This window comes from Chelonoidis abingdonii, chromosome 2 (assembly GCF_003597395.2).
Source record: "Chelonoidis abingdonii isolate Lonesome George chromosome 2, CheloAbing_2.0, whole genome shotgun sequence".
Classification (NCBI taxonomy): domain Eukaryota; kingdom Metazoa; phylum Chordata; order Testudines; family Testudinidae; genus Chelonoidis; species Chelonoidis abingdonii.
This window is the reverse complement of record NC_133770.1, coordinates 39,037,642-39,063,847: the sequence shown is the minus strand read 5'-3', so window position 1 is coordinate 39,063,847 and position 26,206 is coordinate 39,037,642. Positions and strand designations below refer to the sequence as shown.

Sequence of the window (26,206 nt, the reverse complement as noted above, 5' to 3'; positions counted from 1 at the left end):
GCATTTTAGGGAAAACCAATGAGTAGTCAGATCAGCATTACTTTTACCTTTAGGACTGGCAAAATGAAAATGATACAATAAAAATTAAACAAATACAGTGTACCATTGGCTGAAAATAACTTTAGATATAAATGTTTATAGTGGTTAGACTATACCAGACACAGTACGTAACAATTTTTAAAACTTACATAAATAAAATAAATAATAAGTGATAATGAAATTACAACATGTAACAAGAACATGGAATACCACTCCTAAACCCTATTTAAATCTCCACAAAATTAGACTTTACTCCAAAAAGACTAAATCAAGTTAGGTATGAGTTCTTGGAATGTATTCAGAGGCTGTACCACTTTTGGGTTAATAAAGCCTGCAGTCCAGTCCCCACTTAGCTTACTATTAGCTACAATGGAAAGAAATCCAACCCCTACCTCTTTGCACAGAATGCCATTCTACTCAAACAAATGTTGCTACAAACAAAAACAACCCCCATTCCCTTTAAATATATGATGAATTCTTACAATATATTGGTTCTCTGGAAAAAAGCTATTTGCACAGAAAATTATATTAACACTTTGTATACAATATACTTATGCAACTTTCAACTGCAAATCCTTAAGTGGTGATAGTCCCAGCAAATATCTTGTCGTAGTACTCTTAAAACAGGCAAAATAATTACAGTAGCAACACAGTACAATGTACTTTAATCTTTTAATATAGCACATTGTTGAAAGAGTCAGAGATAGATGTAGGATCACACTGCAAGAATGAGAATATTTTCAGAAAGTTATCATAATCACGTTCATTCCACACGAACAAGGGGCCAAAACCACAAAGGTTTATTTTAAAAGAATCATCTTCTATTTGGCATGGAGGTCCCTTTAGTGGGGCAATTATCTCTGCTTCTTTCTACATTAAATATACAATACACTGTGTGCCAGAAAACACATCAATGGCTCAACACAGCAAAATACAACCTCTGGTAGAAATATAATGGCTGTTTATGTCAGACCTATTGTTGAGGCTGTACACAGTAATGGCAATGTAAATGAAAGGTATTTCTTGTTCTAATTTACTGCAAAAACCACCAAAAAGGAACAAACTTTCCAATCTTACTGAAGCACTGAGGAATATGTACTGTACATTTTAGTGAAACTGTGATTTATACATCATTGTGCATGGATCCAAATCTGCTCGTAGGAGAAACGCATACAAGTCCCTTGGACTTTGGAGCCATGCATATTCTGCATGACTCCAGAGGCAGTATTTGGCTCCCAAGTTAAAAGTGCTCAGTGAAGATGCCATTTGTTAGCCCCAGGTTATGTAATTTGTAATGAGGCATGGGAATGATGATGGTGCTGATTCAGGACAGCACTTGAGCACATGCTTAACTTTAAGAAGGTGCATAAATCCCATTGACTTCAATGGTCCTTTAACACACACTTACATTCGATCCTGAACTGAGGAGGCTTTCCTGAATCAGGGCCTAAATACTAAATGAAAAAAGGCCCAATTCCCTCTCTGCAGGGGGAAGGATCTCGAAGACCCACTTCCCCAAGTGGAGATTCCTCAGAACTGTCTGTTACATCTATCTCCCTATTCCATTTTGTTTCTTACAGCTGTCCCCATACTCCATTTTGTTTTTCTTCTCCTGTGGCCTCCCCTCCCTGGCTGTTAAGTTGTTTACCAGGGCCGCTGCCCTTTTCTCAAAAGGGAGGGCCCCTTAAGTTTGTTTACCCAAGAGCCATTGCCCCTTCTCAAAGGATGGCCACTTGTGCTAGAAAGTCGGGACCAATCGCTGTCTTCAAAGGCGTTTAGTCCTGTTATTCACCTTTTAAACCTGGGCGCTCCCATGGTGTAGGGTAGGCAATGTCACAGAGCAGATGCAAGACCTATTGTGTTTGAAGATCTTGCATGAGTCATAGGTCTTCATGTGCTTTTGACTCCACCTGACTGCACAGGACTCTGCCAGACATGTCTCTGTTGCTCATTCCTACAGTTTGTCCCTGCCTCTCTCCTACCCCCTGTGGACAGAGGGAGCCTTTATCAAGAAGTACTTGCGGGAAATGCCTGAGTTTGTGCTCTTAAAACAGACATTTTTTAAACTACTAGAGTCAGTAAGGTTGCTGCATTGCTTGGCCTGGTCTGATCAGCCGGGGTTCTGGGGATTTTCTCGCTTCGTGTGTTTATATTTGAGCTTTTACCCATTTGAATACTCGCCCTCCCTCTCCGATAAACGCAATTTCGCCGCCTGAAGATCTCCTGTACTTTATTCGAGACGCTCCGTACTGAGCTTTCTGTGATGTGTTCGTGTGTCTCTGCTGTGTATAACCTCTGCTGGCTTGCACTTTGCAGGGGCATAGGTTAAGCAATGTCCCTCCGAGTCAAAACTCTCCTATTAGATTTATTTTCAGTATATATTTTAGCTAGCTGACTCATATGGGCGCACCCAAAAAACACTAGACTTCACAAAAGCTTAAAACCTTGTCGTCTGTGTCTATGAACACTCTTGCAGACACTCAGCAGCACTTTGCTGCATAAAAACAAATTCACGCGAGTTGTGCCAACTCGACACTTAAGTCTGACTGTCTCATAGAATGGATTTGAGCATCTTCTTGCTCTATCTCTTCATGCGTTGAAGCTGTGTCCCTCACTGTATCTGTCAAGCCACCATTGCCTCTAGAGCAGCACACTAGTCACTCTACAATGCCCGTATCATTGTGCCTCATTCTCTCTCTCGAAATAGAGCTTCGTACCATCAGGTTCCTTCTCTGTTCACCTCCTTGATCTAAGATCTTTAATAAGTTACCGTATGTGGAAGTAATATACACCGAGCTTCTAGTAATGTTTTTCCAGTGATCTGACTGCTTTGGAGTGTGCTCCCTATAAGATGTTGTTAAAGCTTGTAAGGTTTGCGACCCTAGATCTTAGATTATAGTGATGCTAGTATCTGATATGCTCCGTATTAAGATATAGATACCACACTTGTTATTCGCTGTTAATTGCTTAGAATTGTGATATTGTTGTATTATGCAATGTTGTTTTAAGATATTATAATGTTTATTAGATGCTTTTAACACACCGTCTGATTATAACTCATTGATGCTTGTATTGCTCCTCTATCGCTCTGACCCAGTCCAATCCCCCCGTGGCAGTCTCCTGTATACAAACCCATATTGCTGTGTATCATCTCCCCTCCCTCTGTCACTATAACTTATGGTCTGATTCCTCTCCCCGGCTCACATCTCCCCTCTAATATGTGCTTAAACCACCCTCTAGCCCGTTGGTCGCGATTGACTCTTGCTCAGTTCGCTTTCAAATGATTCTATCGGCTAGCATACCGTAGTCCCCGCACTCTGCCTCCAATTAGTTGCCATTTCAATATTCGAATTGTCACTCCTCCCTCCCCCGTTCGCCTATATAATGTGTACATATTCTATGGTACCTCTTGCTTAACACCTCACAAGATTAAGTCGAGTTGAATTTCTCTACATTGCATAATTTCACTCTCATCACTCCATGCATAAATACGTGCTGATATACTCTTCTCGCTCTCTACCCTGACATGGCAATACCATTGTGTTACATATGATATAGGCCGCATCTCTCATATCACTAATAATACCATTCATCATCTTAAGTTGTTGAGACACTCATATTATATTTAGAAGCTTTAGCATTTTACTTTTATTGTGCATTTCTTTTTTGGTACGTGTTGCAATATCCACACTGTATCTAGAATTGTTCCTATATAAAGTTGAGTTGCTTATTGACTGTACTGTATCCCATTGTCTGACAACCCACGTTCACCTATGTACTCCCCTACTAGCTTCCTTACAAGCTTAAACTACCTCGCTATATAGTATCCCCAGAAAATTGAAGACAACTCATCCGCAGGGTCGTTGTCTATTGTAAACGCACCCCCTAATACCACCCCATCCCTTTTCGAGTGTTTGATTCAAAATTCTCCATACTCCACTTGCCTTTTTCCTTTAATAAAGAAATTAATTGGCACCCCACCTGTGTGGTAGTTGCTCCCCAAGATCCCATATACCTGCTGGCAGGGACAAGAACAACCAGGATAGGCTTTGCATATCATGTTCTGAGTCACTGTTTTAAATAGAATGGAAGCCTGCAAGTTTATGTATTGCTGTGGCTCATCCACTTTCAGATGTTCCACCCTCTGCACTTCCCTCCCTGTTCCTCGCTCCACACTGGAAAGATGACCAAAGGAATGTTCTCCGTTCTGCCATTGGGCTGTTATTTTTTGTTTACAATTGTGGTCTATATTTGTGAGACACTGGACCAACCACCTTAATGCTACATTTGATGCTCAGCATTCTATTCATTTTATAATTAAAAGATTAATTTTCGACTAAGTTGATGAACTTACAAATTCTCAATACACCTCCACTCCTCCCCCAAACGCTGCAGTGTATCAGTTTTGTTTCCATAGCTCTTCTGTCATGGGTTAAAATGTAGCTTTTAAAATATTATATAATAGAAGTTCAATAGCAGTCAGCTTCATTACCACCTCCAGAAAAATGTTCGGACTTAAAAATGTCAAACATTAAATATTTAATATAATAAATTATTTCTTAGAAAAGTAAATTACAGGTTATTGTTGCATGTACAGTAGTCACATGAACTCATCCTCAATTATTAGGATATAATTCAGTTAGCAACAACAGGAGTTACTGGGCAATTAATTACAACTGTTCCCAGAAGAAAAAGGTGTCTTTTTCTCTGTTAACTATACAAATAAAACTAGGTTATTTGTCAGTATCTGCAGTTCTCTGAATATATTACTCCTGAAGAACTCTAACCTTGGACTTGTGAGCCATGTGGCATAAATCTTGAAAATAGTTAACTGAGGAGCAGGACATGAGTTGTTGCACATTCATATTTTTTTTTTATGAAGAACTGCAAAGAGGTGTGGTCCACACCACCACTACTGAAACGGGGAAGAGGAAGAGTGGATGAATGAAGACTTATTTCTGAAATTTTCAGTTCCTACTAAGTAATCTATAGCATCATTTTCTATCACAATATTTGGAGATTAAGGGCCAGATTCAGATTACTTTCCTACACTGAGGGGCACTTATTACAGCACAGTCACATTAAAGGAAGAAGGGTCTACTTGCAAAGAAAGGTACTACTACAACATTTGAGTAAGGATATCAGAATTTGTCCCCACATACAAAACGCAGAAGGCTCTTCATCACTGAAATTTTTTGCCAGTGTTCCTGAAACTCTATTGTTTTTGTAGGTGCTTTTGTATTAAAAAAAAAAAGAGACATTATGTGTACCAGGTGGAAAAAAGGGGGGGGAGGGGAAATCAGTAATAAAAGAGGTTTGTGGCCCATGTTTATGCCAAAACCTTTCACAAAATATCATTTTGAACAGGGATTTTCAAGCCTAATTAAAGTACCAGTAGGTTTTTTGTTGTTGATTAATTACAGCCCCCGAAGTTAGTTTCTAAGATGGCCTCTTTTCCCCAAAGTGCTTGAGAGGGAAATCCTGTGTGAAACTCACAGATTTAGCTGGTCTTCGTTTGCTGAAAATAAATAAGGACACTTACAAGTTCCATAAACATTTTCTCACTTAGACTCTGATCCTGCCACTGAATTGATGCTGAAAGACCCTTGTGCACCATGTAGGTCCCTTTGTGAGACTGGGGCCTTGCTTTTCAGGAAACAGTTGAGTCTGTAAATGTGAACTGCAGATTTTGCTCATTTCCCTTATTTTTTTCCAGCCCCAAAGGCATTACACAATTATATCTCCACATATTTTCTTTCCCTTTCTTGTTTTTTAAAACCCATGTCTTCACCACAATTAATCAGGGTTAAATGAACACTAAATAAAGCAAGAACCCAGAGGAAGATGAAAGGACCTTTAAAGTAAAAGGTCTTCACTGGATTGTGGAAAAAATTATGTATGCCAAATTTCTCAATGTACAGAATATGAACAGTCCCCCCACCCACTTTACTCCAGCTACTATTCTAATTCCTTTGCACAATTCAACAGGATTCTGCAAGGGCTCATAGCTAACAAGGGCGAAAACCATCCTCTGATCCCCAGTCAAAACTCACATTCTAATGAACTGGAAAGTTTGACATGAATGAAAAAACCCTCCAACCCAAAATGGACAAAGTGAGAGGATGTTTTGTTTGGGAGTTTTTTAAAAACTCACTTGAGATTTAACTATTGCTCACTGGTTTTCAAACTGGGTTCAAGGACCACTGGTGGTCTGCAGGCCTCTAGAGAGTTGCCTGGGACAAATGGTGCTGGGTCTCCCTATTTCCAGCTGCTGAAATGCATTAAGACAGCTAAAAATACACTAAACACTTTCTTGGTATTAACTACTATGTAAGAAACTGCTGTAGTTGCCACTGGTATGCCATGTGATTGTAAATGGGAGAGGATACGGTCCACACAATTGTGAAGGGAAGGGGATGAGATCCAGGAATTAATTATCTCTCAAGATATGGGACACACTATGCTACAGCTAGTTGTGAGGAGCAATAGCCACCCTTTGGGAGCCACATCCTGTAGTTACTAAGCCCTGGTCTACACTTGTTAGGTCAACGTAAGGCAGCTTATGTAGACCTAACTATGTCAGTGTACACTTTACAGCCTTGCTCCCGCTGACGTAAGTGCCCTACTACACTGACATTACTCCACCTCTATGAGAGGCGTAGGGCTTATGTTGGTGTGGTTAGGATGACGCAGTGTCCATGTCCATGCAGAGCCAGGAAATTGACAAGAAAGTCTTCCCTGCTCCCAGCTGGGTTACTGCCCGATGTCCCTGGCTCCCTGCTCCCAGCCAGGCTGCTGCCCAGGCTCCCCGCTCGACTACCCTTGGGGTCCTGACTGGCCACTCCCAGGTGGGCTGCTGCCCAGGCTCCCCACTCGACACCCCCGGGGTCCTAGCTCCCCACTCCCAGCTGGGCTGCTGCCTAGGCTCCCCGCTCGACGCACCCGGGGTCCTGGCTCCCCACTCTCAGCTGGGATGCCGCCCAGGCTGCCCACTTTCAGCCAGACTATGTCTGCCTGGCTCCTCGCTGGGAGCCCAGTGGCACTGAGGCTCACGCTCCCTGCTGAGAATGGGAGCAGCTGGCTCACTCCCAGCAGGGACTGGAGAGGCGGGTGGCTGGCATGCTCCCAGTGGGGAGGCAAGAGCCTGGGTGGCTGCCCTGCTCCTGTTGGGGAGCAGAGAGCTCAGAGCTGGTGGGCAGCCCTGATCTCAGCAGAGAGCCAGGAGCCTGGGGGGGCAGCTGTGCTCCCAGCAAGGTACGGGGAGCGAGGAAAATGGGCGGAGCCAGGCTCCTAGCTGGGAGTCACATGGAACTGAGAGTCTAAGGTCTCGCCTCCCCACTGCCCCATCAGCCCTCTTAAGTTGGTGAAAGCATTCCTGGTGAGGATGTGCACCATCAACAGAAGGAGGGCAATATGGACATGAACCTTTGCAGTAATTACTGCGGTGGCTGTAAGTCAGCCTAACACAGGTTGCCTAAGCTTGCAGTGTAGTCATGCTCTAGGTAAGACATGTTTTGATCACAAATGTAGTTTGAAATAATGGCAGGCACTGAAGAATACAATTCCCCTTAAGTCTGAGAAGAAGGGTATTATTTAGTTCTACTACTACTAGCAAGTTGTTTATTGTGATTTTTCTTTGTGTTTGCACTAGGAGATCATTCAAGTACATTAATTTGTTTTTCAGTTTATGGAAAGTTCTATCTTTGTATTGTGCAGATTACAATATTTGCTTGGAAAAGGCTACCACTTTCTGGTAGTTCCAAGGTAGTACTGTGTTTTCTACTGGTGGATGTTTGCAGACAACTTAATGTCACTGCTCCTGTCAAGCAGAAACAAAGGATTCACTGAGGGAATACTTCCACACAGCATATGAAGTTTCTCATTTTCCAACTATACTAGTTACATTTATCATCCAGTTACAAATTTTCAAAACTAACCTTCATTAGAACATGTAGCCCTGTTGCCTGGACATCAGAGCAATCATCTTTAAATAAAGGGAGGCAAACTGGTCCACAAGTGCCAACATTTGTAAATGATAGATAGGGCACACAAACATCAATGAAATATACTGGACTAAAAAAGTTTTAGGGAGCCACAGAGTGGAAACACAACAGTTATTTTGCTAAAAATTAAACAAGTTTTAAAAATAAGAAACCTTCCCACCTAGAGGTAGTTAGCATATGCCTGATTCTTGGTTTAAATAACAGACACTATCAACCAAAAACTTTTGTGCCTCTGCATTTCTAATTTATACTAAAGATATGCAGCATATGTACTGTGGATGCAGAAAGAAGAGACTGTTAGGTAGGAAAGGGAAGTAAAGAATAGTTTAAATGGGGCAATTGGCATTTTTGTGTTTCGTGTCACTTTCACACAGGTCCTTGCCAATTTTCATTAAGGAATTGTACAGAATGGACAAGGGGATCCTGACAGTAGCTGGGTCTGGTACAGTAACTGATGAACCGACAGCTGGTAAGAGAAGATCCAGACATGAAAACAACAGTAAAATAATGTGGCAGTCAGTGCACAGCACATGTCACAGTGTGTGCACAATTTTTTGGACTTTTCCTCTTTAAGGTGAGATATGAACCTCAGGAGATAAGTCTAGACTAGGATAAACATTTTTAAAAAAAACATTAAAAATATTTTTAAAAGCACGATCTTATTTTAATATAGATAGACCCAAAAAGACATAAGTTACAGCGATTAACAGGCAAACTGAAAAATACTGTCACATTCCCTGAACGGTGTTGCTCTTTAGCAGTCAGCTTAAAAACAGTCCTAATTCACAGATCTCTTTCTGTGAGATAAAATGTATCACACTGCTTTCTGTGATGGAAAGTGGTAAAACAACAGTGTTGTACCTAGACTTTCGTGGCAACACTGAGTCAAAGTGAGCAAACAGGACAATAAGATAAACTGAATATGCATCAATATACATAAAAATAACTGGATTTGACCTCCTTAAAGAAAGCAGCATAGGGCTCTTCAGCTTTTCTAGAGCTAGCTGCTATCATTGCCAGAGCCATGTACATATAGGCACTAGCCCACCCCTAACTGGCATAACTCCTCCTGTACATGGGATTTTATAAATGGATTGTCAGTCTTTTCTTATTTCCTTCCCAATCTCAAATGTAACACAGATAAAAGGAGCTCCCAGACACAAGGTAGCTTTAACAAAAAAAAAAAACAAAAAAAAAAAAAAAAAAAAAAAAAAAAAAAAAAAAAAAAAAAAAAGAATAGTTGGGGGGAAGGAACAGATAGCAAGGGATGAGCAATGGAAGTGCCAGACAGTGTGCACTCCTTCTCAGAACTGCTCAGACTATTTTCTTTTTTTGTTTGGAGAAAGAGAAGGGAAAGAAACCAAACCAGTTAATCTTTAGAAATGTATAAACTGCGGTGAAGGATTTATCCTTTACATGTATTTAAGCGTGGCCCTATAAAGCAGCTGTATTCTGCCCTAGCAAGGGGATAGATTAAATGTTTTAATAGCCCTTCCATGTCTTTCACTATGAACCAACAGCACACTTCTATTATGCAGCTACTGTACACCATGGCATGTTTACATAACAGTGAAGTATTAGCCATACTAACCACAAATAAGACATTTTATTGATTCTGTTGTCAGTAAGAGCAATACTGCTATGTAGTCTCCAAAGAGCATTACAGAACAAGAAAAGATCACACAAGGTCACACAACCGTGTCCCCTTTACGTTTATCCCAGCCTTCTCTATTTTATCACCATGTGCTTCAATCCCCTCTCTCATGATTAAAATGTCTGTCAACCTCATGTATACTATTCCACTTAATAGCTTTGCTTAGCAACTTATTCCATGTATATTATTCTGAGTGAAATAGTTCTGCTTGAATTCCCTGTTCACTTTTAATTTGTGAAATTTTAAGCCTGTGCATACTGGGTTTGATCTCAGGAGAGTGAACAGCTTTTCTACTTTGTAAATGTGAATATTTATGGAGGTTACCTTAAGAATAAGCTGAACTTCTGTACAGTAATTACTTAAACAAAAAGACATATTTAGTATGACATACTTGAAGAGGCTTCTAATAAAATCTTTTCATTTACGCACAGTCCACAGAATAGTTTCCTTGTGAGGAACTCTGGTTGAAATGTCACATTGCCTCTACACAGGTCAATAAAAGATCACCTACATGTGCACTGAGTAACAGGCAACAGATTTCATTTAAGGTCATGAAATTAATCTGACCTTCAACATCTAAAGGCTACAATCACAGCCAATGTGTCTCATACCACAGAACTACTTGATAGAAAAATGAATGAGTTTATTAATTCTACAGTATTAAATATAGCCTGTTGAAAGCCGCACTGATTTTTGTTAGTAATTCATTCCCTAAAGCGTTCTTGATGCAGATTAACTTTATCTGCACAACTATATTACATATATTTGTTTCACCTGCACTGCAATAGGCAGTGGAAGTGCTTTAGTAAATGAAAGGTCGTTCCGCTCTACTGTAGCTTAGAGTCCAGTGAAATAATTTATACTTTTTCATCTTATTTTTTGGGAATTTCTTATTTCATTTTATTAACTCTGACCATCTTGGGATGTGGGGGAAGGCAGATCGGGTTCTGCCCTTAAGGGGCAGGAAGACCCACAAGGAGGAGCTGGAGATGGAACACACCCTGCACTCATCCCACAGAAACAGCTCCCACGGCTCCTGTCCTGTGGGCCTGGGGCCAGCTCTCTGCTCCAGTTATTGCCCGGGTTTGGCCCAGACACCTCCCTCCCAGCACAGAACAAAAAGACAGGCCCTGCCCAAAAGCACTTACAATCTAAGTATAAGACAAGAGATGGCTACAGAGACAGAGGAGTACAAGGAAACAATGAGACAATATTTTCTAAATATACACATGATGAGAAAGGGGAACAGCATATAAGGAGAGTGAACAATGTGATTGCAGCAAATGCCATGTAAGTTCCAAAATTTTTGGAGGTGTGCGCACACACACCCTGGTCCTAGTGCCCCCAGGAGTGGGCAACCTCCCCTGAATAGTTCTAGGTCCAGGGAGGTGCACTGGGACTGAAGCCCATTTTAAACTGTTACCAGCAGGTCCTGCATTTGGGGCCTGATTCAAAGTCCACTGGAGTCTCTCTTTGGACTTCAATGAGTTTTTCATAGAGTTTAAGGCCAGAAGGGACCCACCAACAGCAATTCCAGGCCCCAGGGCAAAACAGTCAATGGGCTACCACGCCCGCATGGATGCGGTCCATGGGACATTTGGGCAGTGTTGCACCTGCACTGGCTAGTGCCCAGCAAGCTGCTGGGCACCCTCTTCCGACCTGGCCACGATTTCTACATGCCTGCCTGGTAGGGTTCTCAACTATCTAACTGCGCAAACCCAAAGACCCTTGCCTTGCTCTGCTCCACCCCTTCTCTGAGGCCCTGCCCCCTGCTCACTCCATCCCTTCTCCCTCTGTCGCTTGCCCTTCCCTACCCTCGCGCATTTTCACCACGCTCGGGCAAGGGGTTGTGGTGCAGGAGGGGGTGTGGGCTCTGGGAGGGAGTTTGGGTGTGGGAGAGGGTGCGGGTTCAGGGAGGGAGTTGGGGTGCAGGCTCTAGGCTGGGGTACAGGAAGGGGTCAGTGCTTATCTCAGGCGTCTCCCAAAAGCGACCGGCTCATTTCTCTGGCAGAGGCTTCTAGGCGGGAGGCCCAAAGGGGTCTCCGTACGCCGCGGTCTGCAGGCACCGTCCATGCAGCTTCCATTGGCTGCAGTGCAGTTCCTAGCCAATAGGAGCTGCAGAGTCAGCACGCAGGGCTGGTGCAGTGTGTGGAGACCCCCTGCTTCCCCCAGGGGCTGTAGGGCCATTCCGGCTGCAGCGTGGAGTGAGGACAGGCAGGAAATCTGCCTTAGCTCTGCTGCACTGGTGGTGGTGGCGGCGGCAGCTGGGCCCTTTTAAATCGCCTGGGCCCCTGGGCAATTTCCTCCTTTGCCCCCTTGCCAGTATATGTCGATGAAGTGGGTATTCACCCACGAAAGCTCATGTTCCAATACATCTGTTAGTCTATAAGGTGTCACAGGACTCTTTGCTATCATTAAGTCATCTCTCAATCTTCTTTCTTAAACTAACCAGATTGAGCTCTTTAAGACTCTCAATTTAAGACACTTTCTCCAGGCTTCAAATCATTTTTCTGCATCATTATGTTTTTCAAACATCCTCTCTAAAATTTGGATACCAGAATTATAAGCAGTATTCCACTTTCGGTATCACCAATGCCATATATAGAGTTGAAAATACCTCCATACTCTTACTTACTACTCCCCTAATTACATATCCAAGGAAGTCAATATCTCTTTGTCACAGCATCACACTAGCGGCTAATGTTGAGTTGTTTGTCCATTATGACACCTAAATCCTTTTCAGAGATACTGCTTGCCAGGATATCGTCTCCCATTCTGTATATACAGCCTGCATTCTTTGTTTCTAGATATCTACTTTTGCATTTGGTTGAATTAAAACACATTTTGCAAGAATGGGCGAATATTACTAAGTGATCCAAATCACTCTATACGACAGCCTTGTCCTCAATAGTTATCATTCTGCCAATCTTTGTCTCATTCACAAATTTTATCAGTAGTGATTTTATATTTTCTTCCAGATCATTAATGAAAATATTGAATACCATCAGGCCGAATACCGATCCCTGCAGAACCTGACTATGAACACTCCCATTCAATGATGATTCCTCATTGACAAATACTTTGAGATTTGTCAGTTCTCAAGCCATTTAATACACTTGATTGTATAGTGCTAAATTTTTAATCAGAATGTCATATGATACTGTCAATTGTCCTACAAAAGTAAGTATATTACATCTATGGAGTTAATAAATTTGGTTGATAAAAGTATCTCATCAAGAATGAAATTAGGTTTGTTTGAAACGATCAACTTTCCATAAAACCATGTTGACTGGCATTAATTATATTCTTATCCTTTAATTCTTTATCAACTGAAGCCAGTATCAACTTTTACAGTATTTTGCCCAGTATGGCAACACTATTTTGGCATTATTTTGCCTTCTTAAAATAGTTTTGAATTGGGTCCTAAAAGCACAGATACATTATAACACATAGTTTTGAAAACCCTATTAAATACAGCAACAAACAGGTCTCTGAAGCACCCATTTTACCTTTTGCAGCTTTAATTCTCTATTCCTATATTTTACATTAGTAAGGCTTTCAAATACAGCAGGAGCCACAAGAGTTAGTCAAATAGAAGCAACATCTTAATTTAACCAATAAGGTTAATATACTAATGTTAATTATCCTAATTCCAGATAATAAAGAAGAAAGTAACTCTTCAACACCTCAAAAAAAAGTAGTTTTGGTTCTGTTGCCTACACTGAACAATTTTACGTCACGAGTTAGATATTTCTTTGGATTAACTTGTTCAGAATAAAGTTATTCTTCTTCTGGGGGAGAAAAACTGACCCTTATTCCCTCCCCCTACAAAAAGGATAGGAGAGATGAGGTTTACTCTACCGTAGAAAGTTACATTTATAACTGGCAAAATGCTACCTTATTTTTTTTTTTTTTAAATAGAACTGCCAGTGCAGCTCTTCCTTCTCTTCCCACTACCTTAAAGTTCACAGTGAGGATGTGTAACTCCACAGTGAGAGGTCTAGGATTAGCCAGAGACTCAAAGAAAGTGAGGCGATTTAAAGGTCAATTTAATTAGCTCATTCTAATCTTTAATCTTTTATACATCTCATGTAAATGTCATTGTTTAATAATTGCTACTTCTGTAACAGACTCAAGATTATGTATCTCAACACTTTATATACATTTAAGCTACATTCTGGATACAGTACAAATACTTTATTAAGTTCCTCTTAAAGAAAAAAAGTAAAAAATTATCACAGAAAAGCAACTTTTTCTACAAAGAGAAAAGGTCACAATTATAGTTTGTTGTGATAAAACAGATTTAGAAAAACAGTAAGACATTGATCTTTCAAATGGAATTGATTGAATGGCCCTGTACTCACTAGGATCTAAATCTTTCATTTTCAGTGGAATTTCACACAAGGTCTGGCTAGAAGTAAATGTACTAAAAAATGCTAGTCTATACTTTAATCTCATTCAAGCACACACAGTGCTAAAATGAACAAACAGGAGAATTAACTTTACAAGATATTCTGTGATATGCAGCTATGTATCTGAAATAAAAATCAAGGCACACGAGTTTATATATTGTTTTTGGAGTCCAAATGGGTCAGTTTTTTCTCAAGCAATATGACTGCAGCAGTATGTAGCAGGAGCAATTATCCACTGATGTACTTAAAACATGACAACTAAAACTGAAGCTCATTGTGACAGCCTAGTGATTTAACTGTATAGTTCATGGCCATGAGGAGAATCAGGCATGGGTTCTGAGATCAGTCCTTTGTTCCCTACCAGCAGGAATGCTGCAGGATCAGTGTGTGCAATACTGGCCCCATTTAAGTGACTAGGAGTTTTGCCAGAATTTTACCCAATGTGTTTGTCTTATAAGTAAACTTCCTATCTCTTTTGACAGATGTCTTCAACACTGATTGCCTATGAAGGCGACAAAATGAAGCTCACTGTAACGGCGAAAGAAGGACAGAAATGAAGGAGGAAAGTGGGAGGAAATTCTGTGATTTAGAGGATGGCACTGATAAATTAAACTATTAGGTTAGATAATTCAGAGGTGGAATTCCATTTTACTTCAGTGAGGCTCAGAGGGGACTAAGCTGGTGAAAGAGTAGGTCTATTATGCATGAGGTAGGAACGGTGACTAAATATTCTATCGTCTGTTGCAGCTTGTACTGGAGACTGAGCACTGAAAGCCATCATAGAGAGCTCTCTAAGCAAAGATGCAGACTCCCTGCTTGCTTCTGCTCCAGATCTTGTTTTGCTGTGAAGCTTAGACTCTGGCTTCTTACCCCAGTTCATCCTTGACTCCGCTATTTGTCTCCTGTCTGCAACCTGGTGCCTGACCCTGACTTCCTGGTATCCTGACCTGGCTCGACCCTGATCTCACTACGGGTCTCCTGACTGCAACTTGGTAATCAACTGGTGAACAAAGGTCCTGACAACTAGATTTGTCAAGTGCCATCTCACTTCAGTTTACACTCTGTAGTTAGCAGCAGAGAATCCTGTGGCACCTTATAGACTAACAGAGGTTTTGGAGCGTGAGCTTTCGTGGGTGAATACCCACTTCGTCAGACGCAGGTAGTGGACGAAAGCTCACGCTCCAAAACGTCTCTTAGTCTATAAGGTGCCACAGGATTCTCTGCTGCTTTTTCACAGATCCAGACTAACACGGCTACCCCTCTGATACTTGACACTCTGTAGTTATTGTTCTCATCCTGGTATTAGTGAAATAAGGATGAAGTCTGAAGGCAAATGAGAAGACAGTGACAAGCTCAACCCCTATCTTCCTCCAAAATAACACTAATATCGCTGGACTGCCAGATCCACTGATGATGTAGGGAACACAGCACAACCACTCAGAGATTAAATACTGTGCTGAAGTCCAGAGTGGAGTACTTCCTATTCTACTGCAGGAGGCTCTTGCAGTCCAGCCACAATGCCTCAGAGAGAACTGACGATGAGGACAGTACTTGTACTGACAGTTGCAAAGGGAACAAGAGAAGAAAAACAGGACAATCCATTTGTGGGGCTGATGGAGGGAAAGGAGAAGTGAAAGCCAATTATCAAGATTCAGAGAAAGTTACATTCCTTTATTTCTCATATTTCTCCATTATCCCAAGCAGTCAGGAATAAGTATTTTAGATGCTCCCTTTCAGAGATATGGCAGCACCAGCTGAAATTAAACCACTATTTAAGCTTCCAAATTGGGGGGAAAAAATCAGCCACAGAAGCGTCAATTGTAATTTGAAGTAGCAGGAGGCAGTGTTAGTCAAAAAGGGGAGGAGCAGGGCATAATTATATTTATACATTTAAAGTTATGTTGAAAAAGTCTAACAAAATATATCTCAATAGTTATCTTAACAACTGAGCCAAAAGGCTACACAGTAATTACACACCAACATAACATATACAGCAGCACAATATCAACAGATAAAAAGATCAGAAACCTATTGACATATTTTCTGACAAAAGATTCAAGTTTCTTATCCTAGAGTAGATGACTTCATTCATCATCACAGCTCCACATATGCTTATGCCTTTTTTTTAAGGTCTTGACAATTTCATCTAATATTTCATATTGTTTTTTCGCCCAAAGGTCAAGGAAGTATCAATCTGACAAGTTCACTCACACAGTGAGAAGGGTATCAAAACTGTGTACCAATGATTCATGCTACAGTAACTCCTCACTTAACATTGTAGTTATGTTCCTGAAAATGCTACTTTAAGCGAAACGATGTTAAGTGAATCCAATTTCCCCATAAGAATTAATGTAAATGGGGGGAGTAGGTTCCAGGGAATTTTTTTTTTTTGCCACACAAAAGATTATATATATTCTCTCTCTCTCTCTCACACATACACAGAGTATAAGTTTTAAGCAAACTATTTAATACTGTAAACAGCAATGATGATTGTGAAGCCTGGGTGAGGTGGTGGAGTCAGAAGGTAGAAGAGGGCGGGATATTTCCCAGGGAATGCCTTACTGTTAAATGATGAACTAGCACTCAGCTGAGCCCTCAAGAGTTAGCACATTGTTGTTAATGTAGCCTCACACTCTACAAGGCAGCAAGAATGTGAGGAGGAGAGACTGCATGGCAGAGAGAGACAGAGGGTACGTCTACACTACAGGATTATTCCGATTTTACAGAAACCGGTTTTTTAAAACAGATTGTATAAAGTCGAGTGCACACGGCCACAGTAAGCACATTAATTCGGCAGTGTGCGTCCATGTACCAACGCTAGTGTCGATTTCCGGAGCGTTGCACTGTGAGTAGTTATCCCATAGCTATCCCATAGTTCCCGCAGTCTCTGCCACCCATTGGAATGCTGGTTTGAGATCCCAGTGCCTGATGGGGCAAAAAACATTGTCGCGGGTGGTTCTGGGTACAGCCTCACCCCTCCCTTCGTGAAAGCAGCAGACTACCGTTTCGCGCCTTTTTTCCTGGGTGAACTGTGCAAGCACCATAGCACGGCAAGCATGGAATGTTGTAAACACCTCACGCATTCTCGTGCAGTCTATGCTGAACCAGGACCTGCAAAACCAGGCAAGGAGGCGGCGGCGGCTACGGCAGCGCGGTGATGAGAGTGATGAGGATATGGACACAGAATTCTTTCAAACCGCGGGGCCCCTGCGCTTTAGAGATCCTGATGGTAATGGGGCAGGTTCTAGTCATTGAACGCAGATTTTGGGCCCAGGAAACAAGCACAGACTAGTGGGACCGCGTAGTTTTGCAGGTTTGGGACGATTCCCAGTGACTGTGAAACTTTCGCATGCATAAGGGCACTTTCATGGAACTTTGTGACTTGCTTTCCCCTGCCCTGAAACACCAGAATACCAAGATGAGAGCAGCCCTCACAGTTGAGAAACGAGTGGTAATAGCCCTCTGGAAGCTTGCAATGCCAGACAGTTACCGGTCAGTCGGGAATCAATTTGGAGTGGGAAAATCTACTGTGGGGGCTGCTGTGATGCAAGTAGCCAAAGCAATCATTAAGCAGCTGCTACGAAAGGTACTGACTCTGGGAAATGTGCAGGTCATAGTGGATGGTTTTGCTGCAATGGGATTGCAGTGGTGGGGCGATAGATAGAACCCATATCCCTATCTTGGCACCGGAGCACCAGGGCACCCAGTACATAATCCGCAAGGAGTACTTTTCAATGGTGCTGCAAGCACTGGTGGATCACAAGGGATGTTTCACCAACATCCACATGGGATGGCCGGGAAGGGTTCATGACACTCACGTCTTCAAGAACACTACTCTGTTTAACTGGCTCCAGCAAGGGAATTACTTCCCAGACCAGAAAATAACAGTTGGGGATGTCAAAATGTCCGTAGTTATCCTGGGGGACCCAGCCTACCCCTTGATGCCATGGCTCATGAAGCCATACACAGGCAGCCTGGACAGTAGTCAGGAGTTGTTCAGCTACAGGCTGAGCAAGTGCAGAATGGTGGTAGAATGTGCATTTGGCTGCTTAAAGGCACGCTAGCGCACATTACTGACGTGCTCTGACCTCAGCCAAATCAATGTCCCCATTGTTATTGCTGCTTGCTGTGTGCTCCACAATCTCTGTGAGAATAAGGGGGAGACCTTTATGAAAGGGAGGCTGAGAAAAATCACCTGGCCACTGATTATGCGCAGCCAGACACAAGGGCGATTAGAAGAGCACACTAGGAAGCGGTGCGCGTCAGAGAAACTTTGAAAACGAGTTTCATCACGGGCTAGGGTACGGTCTGACTGCTGTGTTTGTTTCCCTTTGATGAACCCCTCCCACTTGATTGACTCATTCCCTTTAAGCAACCCACCTTCCCACTTCGATTACAGCTTGCTTTCTAAGGAAATAAAGTCATTACCATTTAAAAATCATGTATTCTTTATTAATTCATCATAAAAAGAGGGAGAGAACTGACAAGGTAGTCCGGGTGTGGTTTGGGAGGAGGATAGGAGGGAAGGAAAAGGACACTAAAAAAATTTCAAAGTAATGACAGCCTTTTGGTTGGCCTGTCCATGGGGGTGGAGTGGGTGGGTGCATGAAGCCTTCCCCCACACGTTCTTACACGTCCGGGTGAGGAGGATATGGAACATGGTGAGGGTGGTTACACAGGGACTGCAGCGGCACTCTGTGATCCTGTTGCTGTTCCTGAAGGTCCACCAGACGTTGGAGGATGTCAGTTTGATCACACTGCAGCACCAGTGTTGCATCCCGCCACCGCTGATCTTCCTGCCTAATCCTCTCATCTCGAGCGTCCCTCCTGTCCTCACGTTGGTCCCTCCTGTCCTCACAGTCACTGGTATCTCTCCTGTAATTTGATACCACGTCCTTCCATACATTTAGATGAGCTCTTTCATTGCGGGTCACTTCCATGATTTCCAAGAACATTTCGTCTTGTGCCTTTTTTTTCCGCTGCCTTATCCGGAGATAGCCTTCGGGATGGAGTAGGGAGGCTTGAAAAATGTGCAGCTGCATGAGGGAGGGAAAAAAGGGAGAGAAGTATTTAAAAAGATACATTTTACAGAACAATGCTTATACTCTTTCATGGTGAACAACACTATTCACACATAGCACATGTGATTTCACTACAAGTCGCATTTTGCATCTTAATATTGAGTGCCTGTGCGCTCTGGTGTAAGATCTCACAGACGCAGGTCCGGCAGCAGAATTCAGCTTGCATGTTCCATGGTAAGCCATTGCTTTTGGCTTCTGCAGCCTTCATATACACAGTGCCCTCCTTTCCCAAATACCAAGCAAATCCCGTTCAGTGCTACTTCTTTCCTGTAAACATGCAGCAGCAGAAACCACCCTCCCATCCAATTCTCTGGGATGATCGCTTTACCCCTCCCACCACCACATGGCTGGTATCATGGAAGATCACTGCTAGCCAAATGCGAAAAAGCTCAGACCCAATCCCCACTCCTCTCCCTGCTTGGCTACCTGCAAGGAAGGATTTCTTTTAAGCAACAGGCAAACAGCCCAGTAGGAATGGCCATGTCTATCCCTTTAATTAAATTCCTGAATTTCAGCTAGGTTACCATGAACGATATCACTCTCCTGAGGATAACACAGCGAGATAAAGAACGAATGTTGCTTGAGTGCCAGCAATCACCGGGACCATACGCAGCTAGGCTTTGTCATGCAAAGATACCAGATTACTTGCTACATGCATGGCATGGTCAAGTGTCCTACCATGGAGGACAGAACAAGGCTGCTCTGCCCAGAAACCTTCTGCAAAGGTTTTTGGAGTACCTCCAGGAGAGCTTCATGGAGATGTCCCTGGAGGATATCCGCTCCATCCCCAGACATGTTAACAGACTTTTCCAGTAACTGTACTGGCAACGAATGCATCCAAAGTCCTCAGGGAAAACTAATCATTAAAAAACGCTTGCTTTTAAACCATGTTTTATATTTACAAAGGTATACTCACCAGAGGTCACTTCCATGGCTTCATTGTCTGGGCTAGTGGCTTGGGAGGGCAATTCAGTCTGGGTGAGAAAAAGCTCCTGGCTGTTAGGGAGAATGGAGTGCTGTGTGCTCTCTGCAAGCTCGTCCTCCTTTTCATCCTCCCCATCCGCAGAATCCTCAGGCATGGCTGAGATTACCAATCCCACCTCGGAATCCACAGATAGGAGTGGGGAACTGGTGGCGGACCCCCGTAGAATTGCATGCAGCTCAGCGTAGAAGTGGCATGTTTTCGGCCCTGCCCCGGACCTTCCCTTTGCTTCTTTGGTTTTCCGGTAGGCTTGTCTGAGCTCCTTAACTTTCACACGGCACTGTACTGAGTCCCTGGTGTGGCCTCTCTGCATCATGGCCTTGGAAATTTTTTCAAATCTTTTTTCATTTCGTCTTTTGGAACGGAGTTCTGTTAGAATGGAATCCTCTCCCCATATAGTGATCAGATCCAGTACCTCCCATGCAGTCCACACTGGAGTTCTTTTTCAATTCTCAGGAGACTGCATTGTTACCTGGGCTGATGAGCTCTGCATGGTCACCTGTGCTGGTGAGCGCTCCACGCTGGTGAAACAGGAAATGAAATTCAAAAGTTCGCGGCGCTTTTCATGTCTACCTGGACAGTGCATCTGAGTTCAGATGGCTTTCCAAAGCAGTCACAAAGGTGCACTGTGGGATACCGCCCGGAGGCCAATACCGTCGATTTGCGGCCACACTAACCCTCATCCGACATGGCAATACCGATTTCAGCGCTACTACTCTCATTGGGGAGGATTACAAAAACTGGTTTAAAGAGCCCTTTATATCGCTATAAAGGGCCTCGTTGTCTGGACGGGTGCAGGGTTAAATCGGTTTAACACTGCTAAATTTGGTATAAACGCGTAGTGTAGACCAGGCCAGACACACACACCATGTGAGAGGGGGAGAGAGGGAGAGAGGCATTGCCCCTTTAAGTATGCTGACCCTACTCTAAGTACATTGCTTTTTTAAGTAGATCAGCAAGTTGAGACAGCAGCTGCTGCCAGCAAGCTCCCTCCCTCCTGACCCCTGTTGTTCCCCTCCTCCTCTGCTTTATGGAAATGGGGTAAGCGGGGGGTAGGAACAAAGGGGAGGGGGAAACCCTGACATTAGCACTCCTCTTCCCTTCCTCCTTGCACCACAAGCAGGAAGCTCCCGGAAGCAGCTCCAAGGCAGAGGGCAGGCGCAGCACATGGCAGAGGGGGGAGGGACAGCTGAAATGCCAGGCAATTGATAGCCTGCTGGCAGCTGCCACACAAGGAACTTAGGGGAACAGGGAGCTGATGGGGGGCTGCCAGTCCACCCTGGTTTCAAGCCCCCACCAGCTGCTCTTTCTGCAAGCAGTGGACAAAGCAGGTGGCTGCCAAATGTTATAAGAGAGCATTGCGCAACTTTAAACAAGCATGTTCTCTAATTGATCAGCAACAGGACGACTTTAAGTGAGGAGTTACTGTACAAAGTGTGACTATGCCCTATAAACTTTCTCTGATACCTTAATTTGGATAAGTTATTCAAAAGACATATCTGAAGCAGCATTAAAGTCCTCACTTTCAGTATGTCCTCTAACTGATGTGAGGTTGTGCTCCAGAACACTTGGACTTTTCTACATTCCCATAACAAATCCCAGATTCTACGTTACACTTCATATACTTAATCATCAAAACTAACATGTATTTTGGGTAGCCTTGCTGGGATGACTTAAATTGAAGAGAACTAGTCTCAGTCTTGCACTGATATACGATTTTGTTCACATCTAATTATCACTCCTGTATTGCACTTAGTACAGCATATATAGGTTTTCTTCCCATTTAGTTTTAGTTCTCCTCTCTAGACCTTTGTTTATAATAAATTAATAACTTTTTAAAAACTAGAATCATCAGTAGCTATGGAACTATGGGTTAAAATTTTGGCTTATCAGAAAATCTGGAATTCACCTCTTCCGTATTAAAGTACCTAAGTTGGAGAAGCCTGTGAAAAAGATCTAGGGACATGATAGATGGCTTTGGTTGCCTCAAGAAAAGAGGACTGTTATATAGATTCTGAACTGTCATAATTCCAAGATAATCCCACTGCTAGAAATAACAGCCTTCAGGACTTACATATGCGGATTGTGAACCAGGATCCACAGGGGAGAGACTCCCTGAGACTTTAAGACTTCAGATTCAGATAGCCTGGGTTGTGTGAACAGCACTGTATTTTATGAGGCCTCAATTCTTCCTTAGGGATCAGATCACAAGATATGTCTCAGTGCCTATGGGTTAATCAGTTCAAAAACTATTTTATGAAGTGGAGAATTCTTTCCCTATGAATAAATTCTATCTATCCTCCGGAACAACTCATCAAGGATATCAGCAGAAACAAAGATATTTGGAAAGAACATTCATTTTAATTACACTGATATATCTGATTAATGAAAGAGGTAATTGGGCCAATTTGTCTATATTAGTCCTATCTTGCTCTGTAATGGGGATGACATTGTTCAAAGTTAATTGGGATTCCTTTCTTGTGAACCATATTCCAAGTATTTAAACTTATCTACAGTAAGTTACTCATTATCTGTTCTGTATCAAAGGGGTAGCCGTGTTAGTCTGGATCTGTAAAAGCAGCAAAGAGTCCTGTGGCACCTTATAGACTAACAGACGTTTTGGAGCATGAGCTTTCATGGGTGAATATCTACTTCGTCAGACGCATGTAGTGGAAATTTCCAGGGGCAGGTATATATACGCAAGCAAGAGGCATCCTAGAGATAACGACGTTAGTTCAGTCAAGTAGGATGAGGCCCTCTTCTAGCAGCTGAGGCGTGAAAACCAAGGGAGGAAAAACTGGTTTTGTAGTTGGCAAGCCATTCACAGTCTTTGTTTAATCCTAATTCTCTGTTCCATAATCCTTTCTCTCAATGAAAATACTAGACTTCTCCCAATTTATTCTCAGACCAGAATACAGGACACTCATTATAAGCAACAATGCTCATTGGAGCACTTTTCTGAATATGCAACATAAAGCAGAAAATCTGCAAAAAAGATATTACATCCCTTTCTTTACCAAGTTGGAATTCCCCTCACATGGGACATTTCACATTAGTGAGCCAAGGAACAGAAGGGGTGAAACAGAATGATCCCGGAGTGTAGCCTTAAGAGAGAAAATGCCTCTAATACTAATGAACTAGTAGATGCTTGCTTTTGCTCCATTGTACAATTTCTTCAGCCAGTGAACAGGATCACACCAGTAAGATGAAACAAGCTTTTCAAATGTTCAGCACTGGACAAATCCTGATAGGTCACAGTGGATTATTCCTGAAAGAAGTCTCTTAACCCACCAGGATTTTAGCTACTATTGGAAGCCATTATTTAGAAGCGAAAATGGGTGATAAAATGATACAGTGGAGATCTCTCTTCGGTTTAAATACAAATTATATGGAACCCCTTAGGAAGTGAATCTTTCTCAAAGGCTTCACAATATGTTTCTGAAAGTAAAAAAGTGACAGCTTGACTTGTTTTTAAAACACGAACACAATCATGTCAGCTCAAGCCTGAGACTTTTTCTCCTTCCACTGGGAATATGGTATCCCTGAACTCACTTTCTGAGGCTGGCTAATGCCACTTATCGCCTAGCTAATTAGGTGGGGACAATTTAAAAGGTTAAAATATATCTGAATTCCTAGCACTGTAATTGTTCAAGCTCACAGATAACTATAACAAACAATAATATTGCATATATCTTGGTGGGATCTACAGTCAGCATTTTAAATTTAAAGTATTAGCTTAGCTACATTATCTCTATTTATGAAACACTTTGGCCAGGACTAAACTTTATTTCTATATTCATACACCTTCTGCCTCAAGATCCTTCCAAACTCTTCAGGTTAATATGAGATTTAATTCTGTCCTGATTTTATAGAATTCTCTCATACTCTGCATTGACCCAATTTAGATTTAAAGCACAAAGTAGCTTCCACAAATATTTTTAAGTGTTGAAAACTCAATAGTGATTCTCCTACAGAAAAAAAAATTAAATATCTCCTAGCATATGCCCCTGGTAAAAATCTCCTAAGTAGTTTGCTTGCGTTAAGATTTCACTATGCTTCTTTACTGATGTAAGGAAATCCACCTTCTTTAAAAAGGTTGCATCCCACTGCAGAAAAGTTTGGGGTACATATAGATTACCATTATTTATCATTTGTTTAGCACTGATTACGTGTTCAGCTCTAGATAGTACAATAAAAATTCTGCCCTGAAAAACCTAGGGTCTAAAATTCTCAATCTAAAATCATCTGAAAGAATTCTAGAGTATACTTGACAGTTTATTGGAACTATTCACCCTGTACATTTCCTTTTGGATTATCTTAAGCAATTTATGTGCTGGAGAGAAAAAATGATCTATATTCTCTTACAGTGGGATTTTATATTAGGACACGACAGATGCCAGATACCCACGACAGTAAGCTCTGCGGGGCAGGTACAGTCTCTCTATCATCTGTCTGCAGAATGAGTAGCACAATGGATAGTCCATGACTGGTGCTCTTCGGTACAAACAACACAAAAATAACAATGAGTAAATAAGCCAATCTCCTCTGCATTCAATTTGAGGGCATTACCTTTCTTTGAAGTTCTAGTTATTGTGTCTTATACAATTAAAATCTCTAGTGTACAAATGAGGATTCTGAAGAGCAGCTAATGTGAAAAAGACTTTCTATATAAAAATCACAATTCAGCACATAAATGCCAGCAAAGTCTTGTCTCAATAAAAATGTCAGTTATAACCCGCAAACATCTACTATCAATTCTGGTTTGTTTTCACACACTGCGAGCAATACAGTAACTTCTCCAGAAGAGACACACATACAGGCTCCATCCAAGATTGTTTGAAGGAGGAAGTCTCATGGTCAAATAGACGCGTTTCCCAGAGGACAATAACCTTCTCTTTTTTAGTATATATTTTTTTAAACTCATCAAGGTTGAAGCATTAAAATAAGCACATCCTGGTTTTACTGCGACAGGCCCAGTGTTATTTATGATGTCCTGGAAACTTCCTGCAGCACACCTGAAATGTACTGGGCGTTTATTTTATCAAAAATACTATAACTGCCAAGTGTTTGTTCAAGATGAGTGGTTATATTAAGTCCTTCTGTGTTTAACAGGAACAAAATCTAGTGGAATGAATGTTCAGTGTGATAAACTATGTTTGGAGTGGAGTGAAAAAAAAAAAGTTGAGTAAGTGTACATACCCTTAAAGATCTTCTTTTGATCAAAGTAAATGTTAATGACATTTGTTCAGGATTTCACTATAAATGCATTCAGAATACTTAGAAAGAAGTTGGGCCAACAAAAGATATTACCTCACCCACCTTGTCTCTCAAATATCCTGGGACTGACACGGCTACAACAACACTGCATACATTCAGAACACTAAATAAAAGGAAAAAAGTCTTCCATTTCAAGTAATATGCTTGTTAGAAGCTGGCATACTGACACCAGCTGCATTTCTTTAAAAGTCTTTTGCACAACTATTTTGCAACTCTAAAAAACGTTCCACAAAAGCATACTGGTTTTTGATTTTGAAAATATGGTCATTTTGCACCTTGTTAAATCATTTGTTATCATTACATGTATATTGCTATAATAACTTTGTCACCTTGAACACCCACAGATTTCACCTTAATTTTCCAAAGCATTTCAAACATTAGTCTACGCCACTTATTAAACTGTAACAACCATCTCACTTTTTTTCCCCCCTGGAGCACCAACCTCTCTCCATCTCTGCTGAAGAGCAAGGGAAAAGAAAACTCAAATTCTCCAAAACCTTAATTTAAAGGGGTCAACTATCTTCCCAAATGGAGTCTGCATTAAGACGTCCCCTATCTACTCTCCTATGATAGAAATGTCACACTTAGGAATGGAATTTGCTGTTTTGGTCTCAGAAGTTTATTAGTTAGTGACTTGGGTCTTAATGATCATGATGGTCAGTTTACTTCCCCTCTCATTAGTTTTCCATTAAGAATGATAGCTCATAACTCTGCATAATCATAATAAATAATATGCAGAAAACTTACTTGTGAAACAT

The 26,206-nt window shown here is 41.8% G+C and overlaps 1 protein-coding gene and 1 long non-coding RNA gene across 5 annotated transcripts in view; both read right to left on the bottom strand.

Moving 5' to 3' along the window:
* The window catches only part of PIP4K2A (phosphatidylinositol-5-phosphate 4-kinase type 2 alpha), a 207,756-nt gene that overhangs the window by 60,991 nt on the left and 120,559 nt on the right, over positions 1 to 26,206 (bottom strand). The gene's annotated exons all lie outside the window — the stretch shown is intronic.
* Positions 18,539 to 20,615, bottom strand: LOC142046191 (uncharacterized). Its single transcript, XR_012655090.1, has 2 exons — positions 20,106 to 20,615; positions 18,539 to 19,144 (listed from the first exon to the last, which is right to left on the bottom strand). It is a non-coding gene; the product is annotated as an uncharacterized LOC142046191 (long non-coding RNA).